The 13,683-nt window shown below is 29.8% G+C and overlaps 1 long non-coding RNA gene across 2 annotated transcripts; it reads left to right on the plus strand.

Annotated features, from left to right (window-relative positions):
- The first annotated feature begins 25 nt into the window (after positions 1-25).
- On the plus strand, positions 26-8,152 carry LOC126878810 (uncharacterized). 2 transcript variants are annotated; one of them, XR_007695798.1, is made up of 4 exons: positions 26-244; positions 440-2,112; positions 2,185-4,063; positions 7,861-8,152. It is a non-coding gene; the product is annotated as an uncharacterized LOC126878810 (long non-coding RNA). The 2 variants fall into 2 exon arrangements; XR_007695797.1 differs by having other exon boundaries at positions 42-244; positions 2,185-8,152.
- The last annotated feature ends 5,531 nt before the right edge of the window (positions 8,153-13,683 follow it).

Below are 13,683 nucleotides of genomic sequence, written 5' to 3' on the forward strand. Positions count from 1 at the left end.
AACGACGGCAATGTTGCCAGATTCCTTTTAGCGGGAATTTTAAAATTTTATAGCAGTTTGGTTTTAAATTTGACAGTTCTGTTTTGTCAAGTCAAAAATCTTAACCTTACTTTTACAAGTGATTAGGATTATTATTTTATTTACATATAAATTGAAACAATAAATATTGTGCTGTGTCATAATTTAAAACTCATTATGTTGCAGTCTTTTCCAGTTGATAAAATTGCAATTCAAAAACTTTTAGGTAGGTAGGTGTAACTTCCACATTACATATTATTTATTTTTTAAGTATTAAGGTTGATGTTGATATCAAAAATTTAGATTTCAAAGATAGTTTTATGTAGGTAGATACTAATAGAATAATACTAGATAATAGATTAGATACAAAGTAAGCTGTAAGTAGTATAACTGCCCATGTAATCACCTGTTATGTTTTTAGATTTGCACTAGATTGGCACAGAAAGAGAACAGTACAAGAACATGAAACATCTTATTATGAATGTATATGTAAGTGATCCTCAAAAAATTATTTTACAAAACAAGATAGAGAAAGAGCTTTAAAATCCCAAGGATCCTGCAAAATGTTTATTTGGTGTACTAGTCGAATAATAGTATCTAAAAATATTGAAACTATTTTAAAACATATTACGGACACGAGGATGATATAGAGCACTTACATAAATACCAAAATCAGATAAATATCTCTTCAAAGTTTATTTTGAGATTTTCTTCAAAAATGTAAGTAAAATATTTGCATATCGACGGCGGAAAGGTAGGACTTCGTAACTGAAAAAATTTTATAACATGAGTTAATTCAGTTTTCGCTTTAGAATAAGTGTATCGGCAGCTATTAAACAGCGATTACAGCTGGGAAAGTTTCCGGAAGGCTTCTAGAAGGCTTTCCCAGCTCTAAAAGCTGTTTAATAGGTGCTGATGCACTTATTATAAATCGAAAACCGAAGTAACTCATTTTATACAAATTTTTCAGTTATGAGGTCCTGCCTTTCCGCCGTCGATATACACAATATAATTTAAAACAAGAATGTTACCACTAAACCACTTTTTTAAATATTACTCATGAATATTTACTACATTTTACAATTTCAAACTAGTGTGTTTGATTCTCCTATACCTATATTTTACTTTTTTAGTAAACTTCAGACTGTTCAGGATAGCATAATAGCATAGGAGGCGAATTAAAAATAATTAATTTACTTACAAGTAAAGATATCACAAACATTAAACTATCTTATGGCATTAATTTGAAAGATGGGTATATGTACAATGATGATGCAACCAGTGTTTATTTTTGGGTTGAATGCTTACAGACTCATGTCCAATATTATTTTACAAACAACAGGGCATACTAATGGATATTCATTCTGAATTTAATATTTATGATTTTTGTCTTATTTTCCTTAATACTGTGCAAAAATGAAATGTTAATTAAGTGTGGTAAATCCTTTATCGCAATCGATGGAACTCATAGGCTCAATTCCTATGACTTTGAACTTATGACAGTATTAGTAAAAGATGAATTTGGGAATGGATTTTGTACTGCTTTCTTATTTTCAAATAGAAAAAATACCTACTTTAATTTACCGATTTTTTAAATACATGTCTGTGTTGGTATTATATGTATAGTCAAATGTTTTCATATCAGGCATAAGCGACACCTTTTACAATGCCTCGTCAAATGTAATGGGTATTGCTCCTAATAGACTGTTAAGTGCCTGGCACATAGATAGGGCATGGTAAGTAAATCTTAATAAAATATCTGATTCTGAAAAAAATCCTATTATGTATACAAGATGTATTAATGATGGTTTAGAGAGTATTAATAGCTTTTTGGGTAGACTTCTAAGTGATGCAGATACATACAATTTTAGTAAGTATTTCCAGTAGAACTAGTGCAATAACATCCAACAATGGGCCTATTGTTATAGGAAGGGGTTGTGGAATTAATACCAATATGACCATTCAAAATTGTCATAAAATTTTGGATAAAAGGGTATCCATTAGTTGTTATCAGTTAAGTTTGAAACTTCGCACTTATGGAGAGCTATACCATAATATATAATATGTATATCTCATAATATTACATCTCATATTGTTCACTACAGTAGTAATGAGTGAGCCTGCATACACAGAACCATAATAATATATTATAGTTCGTGTATGCAGGCTCACTCATTACAATAGTGAGCAATATGAGATATAACATATTATAGTATAAGTCTCTGTGCATGACCAGATTAACATGTTTGGTGCCCATCTCGAACAAGCTCCACTTGGCTGGTACCACATACTTAAATCATTTATTTAGTTACACAGTACTACTCACATAACTTATGTGTCGTCAGTACCTTCCGTAAAACCTTCGTGATGCTACCCATATGTCATGGCCACTGAATGTGTTAAAGCTTGTTAATGTAGGAGAGTTATACTAAAATATATATCTTATATTATATTGCCTTAAATAGAAAAAATATCTTATTTAAATTGTATCCATGTAAGTTTTGATTTAATGAAATAAACCTTTTAATCAAAAAAGTGTTGTTTACTTGTGTACACCCAGCAATATCCTGATCATAGATAAATAATATAGTATTACCGGATCCTGATATGCAGACGCCAATAGGGCTTTTCATCGATTGTCATTTGTTTCGAGCTTCTGTCATGAGTCACATAATATTAATGTATCTACGTCATACGTCTTTGGTTTGTATCATTGGTATATAGCATATACCAATAACGTATGACGTAAATATATTAATATTATGAGACACATGACAGAAGCTCGAAACAAATGACTGTGAATGAAATGCCCTATTGAATAGGGCTTTTCATCCATTGTCATTTGTTTCGAGCTTCGTTCAAGTGTCACATAATATTAATATATCTACGTCATACGTCTTTGGTTTGTATCATTGGCAATATCAATAACATATGACATAGATATATTAATATTAGACGACACATGACAGAAGCTCGAAATAAATGACTAAGTGAAAAGCCCTATATCATGTAAATACAAGTCATAAAGATGTCCTTCTACGGTTAAAATTTCACAGCCTAAAGACATCATTTATGTAACTTCTTAAGCCGTCACAAAATGACTGCAATAAGAAAATAGAATTTATTAACTCGCCTCGCCCCCAGGCAAAGTAAAGGTGCTAGGCCACTAAGAATGTTTTTTTCAATTTTTTTATTTTGTGGCTTTAGCGCTTAGCTATTTAGCCAGATACATGATGAGAATTAATACTATTATAATGCATATTAAAACTAATTCAAATTACTAGTAATTTTATTAATATTCTGAATAATTATGTAACCACTTAATACTACAATAAAAAAGTGTCCATCTATACTATCCCAACACATTTTAACCTTTGAAATCGTAAATTTCCATTCCCATTAAAAAAATAATTTGTACTGTATAAGTATATTTCTTTTGAGCTTCATTTTTTTTTCAAAATACTGCAACATGAGTTTTAAATTATGACACAGTACAATACTTGTTTCAATATTTACATGTAAATAAAATAATCCTAATTACTTGTAAAAGTAAGGTTATAAATTTAAGAATACAGAACTCTCTTAAAACCAAAGTGGCATTAGACTAATTTTAAAATTCCCGCTAAAAGGAAAAAGGTAAATCTGGCAACAGTGCCGTCGTTTGCTGGACATTTAATCAAGATTTAATCTCTCCCCAACCCATTCCGCTGTGTTGCCAAATTTTTAATCAGTATCGAAACGCGGCAGATTTAAAAACATGTCAAAATATGTTGTTTTACTTTACACGTTCTAAAAGTGAATCAAATCTATTTTTTCTAATTTAATAATTGCTTGTATAAAAAATACCTAGATGGTACGTAAAAAATATATATTTCGTTTGTTATCCGGTAGATAAGCTTTAAAAGTAAGTTTGGATTATGAACACACCTGATTTTTGTGTTTATTTTTATAATTTCAGCTTTGCTTTAACCTAACCTAACATAATCAGATTCAAAGATGATTTTATCGTTTTTATTTCCATTTTGGAAGAAGGAATGAAGGAAATGTAAGTAAATCAAAGAATTACAACTTAAAAAAATAAGTATACAAAGTCATAAGGTTTAGAAATACATTTCCATATTTTAATCAGACAACAATATTGTTTTAAAAGAAAACATTGATTATGCTGAAAAATTGGACAACATCAAGTTTAGGGCAACCAAACATAACCAATTTGTAGTTGACATTTGAGGTAATCTAAAAACACTGACAGTGTTGCCATGTTGTAAAATATTTCTTACTGTAACATCTAAAATTCAAAATTGAATAGAACACAATATATAATTTAAAAATCGAAAACAAATGTAAAGTGCACTTTACATCAACAATAAATTGAACAAGAAATTGACAAAGTTATTCAAGGTCAAATTTGACTTATACAAAACACCCAATTTTGCCGTGAATAAAAAGAAAATAAAGAAATTTGACAAAATAAAACATATCCAATTGTTCTATTTCATCAAATTCCTTTATTTTCTTTTACAAACCATACATTTTGTACACGTTAAATTTGGCCTTGAATAACTTTGTCAATTTCTTGTTCAATTTATTGTTGATGTAAAGTGGACATTAGATATAAATCAGAAAATATATTAAAAGCATTAAAATTATATAAAAATCAATAGTGGCAATAGTTAATAGAAACACTAAACAATGTGAAGATTTCTAAACTGTAACTAATAAAATATCTAAAATACTAAATAGTAATAAAAAGAAACTAACTTAAACTGTAGACTGTAAACTCTAACTAATAAAATATCTAAAATACTAAATAGTAATAAAAAGAAACTAACTTAAATGAATTAACTAACCTATGAAATAAACATCTAAATTATAAAAAAAAACATTTTAAACAAGGTCATAGCCACCTTTACTTAACAAGCCATGAAGAGAAAAAGGCAACATCGCAATTGATGACGTGCGTAGTCCGACTTTCGGACTACCGCTTTTGAAAACACAATTTTAAAGTAGAAATTCTGGTAAAATTTATAGTATTTTTTGAGGCGAACAAGAAAATATTATTAATTAGAAGTTTGTACAAAATAAAATTAAAAGTACTTCCTTGTAAGTAACGTTTATTATACAAAAAAAAAACCAATAACAAGAATATACATGGGATTAATTTTTTTCGAATCCTAAGAAAACTAATGAGTATTTTTCAAAAATTTAAACGTAGAATGAAAGATTATGTTAGGACCGAGGGCCTAAAGTCCCTGAAAACTTCTATGTTTATTTTAATAATTTACAGGGGCGAAAAATTAAGAAAATTTAGTGTCATTTTTAGTTTCAAATATGTCATTCAAAAACAACTTTTCATTCATTCTAAGGGACCTTCGGCCCTCGGTAATAAAGTAATCTTTCATTCAGCGTTTAAATTTTTCAAAAATACTTATTAGTTTTCTCAGAATTCGAAAAAAATGATTGCATTTAAAATACACTGAAAATTTTGACAGGCGTCAAAATTTTGCATTTTGTTCCTTTCCCTTTAAAGTTTTTCGCACTTATTTAGAAACACCCTGAATTGATAAAGAACAAAAATCTAGTTGTTAAAGTAGCTAACTTTTTTTATTATCCAACAGAAACGAAATAATAAAAAAAACAGAATGTTATTAAGAAAACCAGAGTCTATAGTTGGGTTTTAATATATTATTATTATTATACAAAAAAAAAACCAATAACAAGAATATGTGTAAAATACTTTACTTTAAGTAAATAATATCTTATTTTAAATTATATACAAATATCGCTAGAAATAACTATAACAACAATTTCTCACATGGTTTGATGTGAAGTGTTGGGGTTTAGAATTAACTGCTTAGCAACAATATTATTACAGCGTATTGTTAAAGAATCAGGCATATTAAAAAAATCACTTGAATCGGCCAACAGGTTTAGTAAGTATAAGACATCAAAAATGACAAAAATTTTAAGTGGACGCATTTCTATATGCACGTAAGTTTATATAAAAATATATTATACTATAAAATATAGTATATAAAAATATATTATATTGAACTAAAATCATCTTAATACATACCTTTTAATAGTCTTTATAATTTGGAGCACGAAATATTGTAAAATGTTTGAGTTTTTCTGTAAATACAGTGAATATTATTTAAAAACATTTAAAAATAAATGAGAACTGTCAGAATTAACCGGTCTACGCTTAGATGTTGCCAAGTTTCAACTTCATGGCTTGTAAAGTAAAGGTGGCTATGACAAGGTCTAAATTCATATGTCTAAATCAGGTCTAAATTATAAACAGATATGGCAACGGCAACACTGTTCACAAAATTCATGCTGTTGCATGGCCGTTGCCCTAAACTTTATGTTGTCCGAAAAATTTACTGGAGAGCTTGAACAAGAGCAAGAGGTAAATCCATTTTAAGTTAGTGGAAAACTGTTGATTTGTATGTAAAATAGAAGACAAAGACAAGTTTAAATAAAGACAAGCTAGCTAATGAAACAGATGCAGTGGTAATTTTGTTTACATAATAATTATATGTAGATATTATATGATTATTAATATTAACTGTTCAATGATGTAAAAATTTGTTAATGTGGGGAAAACTTTTATTTAAATTCAATACTATATTTCTGTAGTGGTATGGCAAAACTTGATGTTGTGTCTGATTTTAGCCAGAATGAGATTATTTGCTTGATATGCTATTTAGTAACATTTCTTCAAGTTGGTAGAGTTTGGTATGTGTATGATGAAGGTAAAATCCCCCTTTGTCTCACATATCTTTTTGTCCCCTTTTAACTTACAGTAGAACATTATTACTATTACATACCCAAGTTGCATTTTTGAGGTTTTATCAAAATAGCGTCATCGTAAATCACTTGACAGAAACTCTATATGACGAAAGAGAGACTCATAATGAAAGATTTATTTTTTTCTGTTATCTTTTTATGGTAGGTACATATCTATGTATGTGTATATGTACCTACATATGTATTATACATAAGATATACATGTTCGGATTATCCCTGCTTTTCAATACACCTTCGGTCCCGAGGAGGACGGATAATCAGGGCTCTACTGTATTAGGTAGTGCAGAACTTGATATATTACTTGATTTCTTATGTTGATTACTTTTCGTTTTTGAGTTGGAAAAACATGATTCAAACTTTCCAAATTCTCTCCTGAAAAATTAGGCTAGATGGACATATCAATCATTGTCAAAACTCTCCAGATTTATAATCCATCCAACTGGTATATTGAATAGTAAACTAGGGCTAAAAACCAACTATGTATATCAAAACACAATATTTTTAAAGATTGGATAATTTACATGATAAATTGAAGAATCTCATTAACAGGAATAAAACCTAATTTTAATATTTGGGTGCCTCAGAAGTCAAATGGTGTAAGTCACGTTCTCCCTAAAAATGACTTATGGGATATAACACTTATTATTATATATAGAAATATTATTATTTCCTTGTTTGTATTTATGAATATGTTACCCATGTTATGATAAATAAAGACAGTTTACAGTCGGAGAAATTAAAGAATACCCATGAACGATCACATCAATCACATATTATTCAGATTACTAATAATCTATCTCTCTCGTTTGTTATTTATGAAAAAAAAAACAGCAAATACAAAATATGTGATTGACTGATTGATGTGATTGTTCATGGGTATTCTTTCATTTTTCCGACTGTATTTATCAGCAACTATTGTCAGAAACATCTTAGTATCTCATTTTAAGCACTTATTGACTTACACCGATTGGCTTCTGAGGCATTGATTTGTTAATAGATACCTTTCACTTTTCTAAATAAAAAAATTAGTTACAGATATGACAAACATCTAGCTAGAAGATGGAATCTTGCGTTCTTAAAAGAAAAAAAGCTAGTTCCAGAAGTAAGCTACCAATAATAAACTAGAGAATGTATTACAAGAAAGAACAACGCTAATACTCAACATAGCTCAATTGCTTCAGATAGAAAAAGAGGAGGAAAGGGTACAACACAAGCCTGCCAGAGAAAATGGAAGGGCAGAAAAAAGACACAAAATTCATTGATTTATTAAATTTAAAAATTAAATTATACAAAGGACAATTAAATAAAAAATTAAAAATGATACATGTATATTAATGATCTTTCTATTTCCCCATAAAGCTTGTTACTGACCAGAAGGTATACTATAATAGATATATATTATATCTCATATCGCTCACTCTAGTAATGAGTGAGCCTGCATAAACGGAACCATATTATACATTATAGTTCCGTGTATGCAGCCTCACTCATTACTCTAGTGTGTGATATGAGATATATTATAGTATAGCTCCCCGTGCATGACAAGCTTAACACAAAAAAATTTATAAGGTTATCAAACATCTTAACTTCAGTAAATTCAATAATTTAGCTTATTCCTGGTATGTATACACTTACCAGGTACATACTACCTTTTTGCTAGTACTATACTAGCAAAAAATAATTTTTGAATTAAATTAATTGACGCAAAAAGAATAATGTGAATGTATGCAATTTATTTAAGCCAAAATACATTGTACGGCTGTCAGTAAATAGAAAAAAATGTTTATTTCACAAATAAACATTTCTTTTCGCTTAAATTAAATCACAAACAGCCTCCCACATACCTCTTGGCAGTTTGAACATTTAATTTAAGCGAAAAGCAATGTTTATTTGCCAAATAAACATTTTTTTTCTATTTTCTGACGGCGATAGAATGTATTTTGAGTTAAATAAATTGCATACATTCTTCTTTTTTCATCAATTAATTTAATTCAAAAATTATTATTTTGGCCACCCTGTATAAATAATGATATTCATGTTTATATTACTGTATAGAGAATTGAACACCCTTTCAAATGGGGTGCCAAACGACCCCTATTCCCATTTAAAAAAATCATCGATTACGTCACCACGCTCAGATGGATAACGTCACTAGTATGAAATAGATGGCAAAAAATTGTAATTTGAAAATAAAAATCGACCTATTTCGGGATTTTTCTCTAAAATCGTCCATTTTAGAGAAAATGAATTTAATCCATAATTTAGATCCTCTCTGTATGTGAACTTATATTCCTCTATTTCTAATGTAATTAATTATCGAGTTAGAAAAAATACATTTTATTCACTTTTAGGAAGAAGATATTAAAAAAGTGTTAGGATGTAGTAATTCAATGGATTATTCAATAAATATAGACATTATAGACAAAATATTTTTAGAACGTGTAATGACATATTTTTAAATCTGCCGCGTTTAGGATTCCGATCCTGATTAAAAATTTGGCAACATCGCGGAATGGGTTGTAACATTTATCCCTACCTGCCGGTGGATGGCTAAACTGACAGGGAGAGATTAAGGGCCGGTACTTTATGTCTCCGTTAACAGCCGGTTAGTTAACCGAGGTTTAATCGGGACATAAATATATGCAAAACATAGACATAAACGCAATTATACTTATTATTATATTCATAAATAATTATAATAATAATTATAATTGCTTTTATTACAACGCAAGAGGCCCTATGGGGTACTTTTCTGTCCCGATTAAACCCCGGTTAGCTAACCGAGGTTTAACCGGGACATAAAGTACCGGCCCTAAATGTCACAACGATGTACAGACCGAGCGAGTCTCGTAAATTACACGGCTTCGAGCCACGCTTCACGCAACCGTATTTGCGCACTTGTGTTTTGCTGGTCGAGGTCGAGTGGAGTTATAAACAAGAATCTACAGGTCGAGCAAGTCTCGTAAATAGGGCTTTTCATCGATTGTCATTTGTTTCGAGCTTCTGTCAAATGTCGTATAATCCGTGTATAGTATTAATATACACGGATTATACAACATATGACAGGAGCTCGAAACAAATGACTGTGAATGAAAAGCCCTATTTCACGATTGCGAGCCACGCTTCACGCAACCGTGTTTGCGTACTTGTGTTTCGAGTTGCGTGGTCGTGCGGAGTTATATTTACCAAATTTAAATATAATCGTTTCTACTTGTTTCTACTGATTCATAATAGGTCTGTTCCTTTGTTTTAAGTGTACCACTAGTTCTTGAAAAGTGTAAAAGTGTTACACTTTCTTGTTTCTTTGTTTTTCTAGTGTTTACACTTTTTTTCACGATACACTCAACTTCTGTCGTAGAACGCGTACAACTCGTTTCTTTGAAATGCTGTAGGAAAAAAAGTGTAACGCCCAGTTTCATAATCAGTTAAAGTGGACTTTAAGTTTTAAGTTGGTACCCTTGTCAATGCAATTCATATGGGTAAATGTCAACGTTAAAGTGAACTTTAGTTAATGTTCACTTTAAGTTGATTAGAGAGTTATTGCCACCGGCAAATAAAGGATCCTTTAATAAAGGACAAATACAGGACGGGTCTAAAAGAGTGGTATTGCAAACGCAGTTAAAGAATCTTTTATTTTGACAAATGACATGAAATATTTTTGTAAATATAAAAATAACCTATAAAATTCCATTTGTCGATATAAATTAAAATAAGATAATTGAAGAGTAAAACGTTAAATTTAATTATTTTGTCATTTAAAGATGTTTAGAGAACAACATAATATATCCCATAATACTCATCGTTCAATAATATGGAAGTGCAATAAATTGGAAATACTATTTTAGGAGTTTTTAAATACTTTTGCATTATGGGTATATGTAATGGGGAATTTCTGGAGAATATATTATTAGGGAATAGTGGATATCCATTCCTCAACTACAACTACCGAATGACACCATTCCAGAATTTTCAGACAGAAGTTGTGTTTTTATAATCCATCACAAATCCCTTCAAGAATTGTTATTGAAAGAACATTTGGTATTGTGAAGAGATTTCCCATTTTACCATATGTAATGAGATGCAAGTTACCTTTTATTAAAAAATATCAGCTTGTTCAGTTTTACATATTGCAGTAGTACATAATAGAGAAAACGTTGAAATACTGGCAAATGAGTGTGCTGTTGATATTGATATAGAAGCTGTGGCAGTACATTTTCAACCAGGAGCTAATCTAATGCGACTAAATTGTGTGTGTGTGTTTCTTTAAAATTATTGTTCGACATTTAAAGCTAGCGCTTAAACTAATTTTATTTTTATTGGACTGCAGTTTGTTAATAAATTTATAAATAAATATAAATATTATATTGGTGACTGATTTTAAGTATTTTATGATCATTAGCAGGTTTTAAATAATAAATTTATAAATATATACATACATGCTATTGGCGTTTGATCTTTTATCCATTATGGCCCTCTCTTTCTTTCTTTTCACCTCTGGATAACTAGTTATCAGGAAGTTTATCTGACAGATTAGATACTAATAGATATCTGACAGAGAAAAACTTCCCGTTAACTAGTTATCCGGAGCTGAAAAGACAGATACTAAGGATACTGTTATATAAACTTCCCAATAATTAATTATCTGAAAATGAAAAGACCTCTAATCTGTCAGATAAACTTCCCGATATACAAAAAGATAATAGAAGAATTAAGCTTTATGCTGGTTTTTATTAATTTTTTTGGCAATGTTTAAATAAACAAATACTGATGGCACGAAATGGATCACGAACAAGGAGGAATGAAGAAGGAATTGGAGATTGTGTTTACCATTAAACGCATAAAACTGCAGTATCTGGGACACATATGATAAATCAGCACCGTTACTCCCTGCTGCAGTACATATTGCAAGGTACAGTCAAAGGTAAGCGAAGACCTGGTAGAGGGAGAATATCAATGGAACTGTTTCGAATCGCAGCTAGCAAGGTTACGATTGCTATATGATTTCCAACATTCGAAACGGATAAGAACCAAAAGAAGAAGATGGCATGAAAATGAAAGTGTATTAATACTTTTGATTAAAAACTTTATAGATTCTAATCTGTAAAAGATTAAATTTTCAAAAATAAATACTTGAACCTTTGTTTTATTTTGTTAACCTGTTGTTATAAATCTCTTGAATAGAATTTTCAAAAATAAATACTTGAACCTTTGTTTTATTTTGTTAACCTGTTGTTATAAATCTCTTGAATAGAATCTCTATTTTGAATCTAGAATTTTAACAAATCCTAACTTTCATTAAAATTTATTGATCTTATATCTTCAATCTCTTATATCTTCAATAAATATTTATTTCTATAGAAAAATGTAAAATATATTGAGTTTAATAAATGGGTTACTGATATTTTAAGTCTGATCATTGTAATTAGTAACAATTTAAAATTATTTACGTAATATTCCTTTTTACAACTTCTTGTAATAACTCCAAGCTTCAATAAAATGTTCTTTTCTATATTCGTTTGGGTCAAAACATCAATAATCTATATCTCAGAATATTACTTAGAGTTGTTTTTTATAAATAAAACCCAACATACAACTTTAATGATGAAAGTTTAATCAAATATCAATCCCACAATACATAAATTATCAATCCAAAGAAGCGACAAGATAAATTCAAAATACAAGTGAAGTTAGACCTTTCTTCATATTTTTGACACGTTATGTCAAAATAAAGGAACTTTTATTAAAATAAAGGTGTCCTCTAATTTTCCTTAAATACAGGCGGCCTGTATTTTATTAAAAGACAAAAATAAAAGACGCAATACTGCGCATGCTTATATGTCAAAATAAAGGATCTTTTATTACAGGTCGACTTAAAAGACGTTGGCAATGGCTGCGTTCACCAGAAATAATCGGTTTAAGTTTCAACTAAACAGCTATGTTGCAGCGCTTTAAAACTACGTTTAGTCTGGTGAATGGTATTTTTCCGTTTGACACTTTCATAGTTGGTTTTTTTGTGTTCCCACCTGTTCTATGTATGAACCTAACCTAAAACGAGATTCGTTGTTTTTGTTGATTTATTATACTTATCGTTCAACGATAAATTGGACGTATCTTAAACAAATTTAATTCAAAAATGGATAATATACTACCTTTATTGATGTTTGAGAATGAAATGAACAAGAAATAATTTTTGGTGCTGCTGGCTGTGCTGGACTTGGCAGAGCAGAACCATTGGATGACCCACAATAAATAAATAATAATTATCACGTAAATATGAATTATGTTGAAAATATTGTTCATTATACACAGATTTACAATTTCGTGAGCATATCCAATTATGTATCTCCTAAGTTTCAATTACTTTATAATTAAAATCATTGTAAAATAAATATTTTCAAATAATCGCGCCATTACAATATATTTCTTAAACACGTTCAATATTGAAGCGATACAAATACTACGTTCAATAAAATGGCGACCGCTTCGTCAACACGTTGAAGTTTAGGCTAAATTGACATGACGTTCACCCGAAAAATCTTAAACAGTTTCAGAGCGCTGACGTAGCGCACTGGTCTGGTGAACGCACCCATTAACTCTCTATTATGAAACCGGGCGTAAAGGTGGATTTTCACAGATCCGATGTCCGACGGTACGATGATACGATAGAAATTTCAGAGAATTTCATTGGCTGAAAAGTGACAGTTGGGTTTTCGTACGAAATTAAAAAGTCATCGGAAGAAGTTAAAATTATTTTAACTTTTGCACGAAAATCGGATGAATTTTGACACTGTTGACATTCTATCTTGAATGTCTTGAACTTTAACCTTACTTTTGTGAAGTGTATGTTTTTGA

The sequence above is a fragment of the Diabrotica virgifera genome, chromosome 1, assembly GCF_917563875.1.
Source record: "Diabrotica virgifera virgifera chromosome 1, PGI_DIABVI_V3a".
In the NCBI taxonomy this organism is placed as follows: Eukaryota; Metazoa; Arthropoda; class Insecta; order Coleoptera; family Chrysomelidae; genus Diabrotica; species Diabrotica virgifera.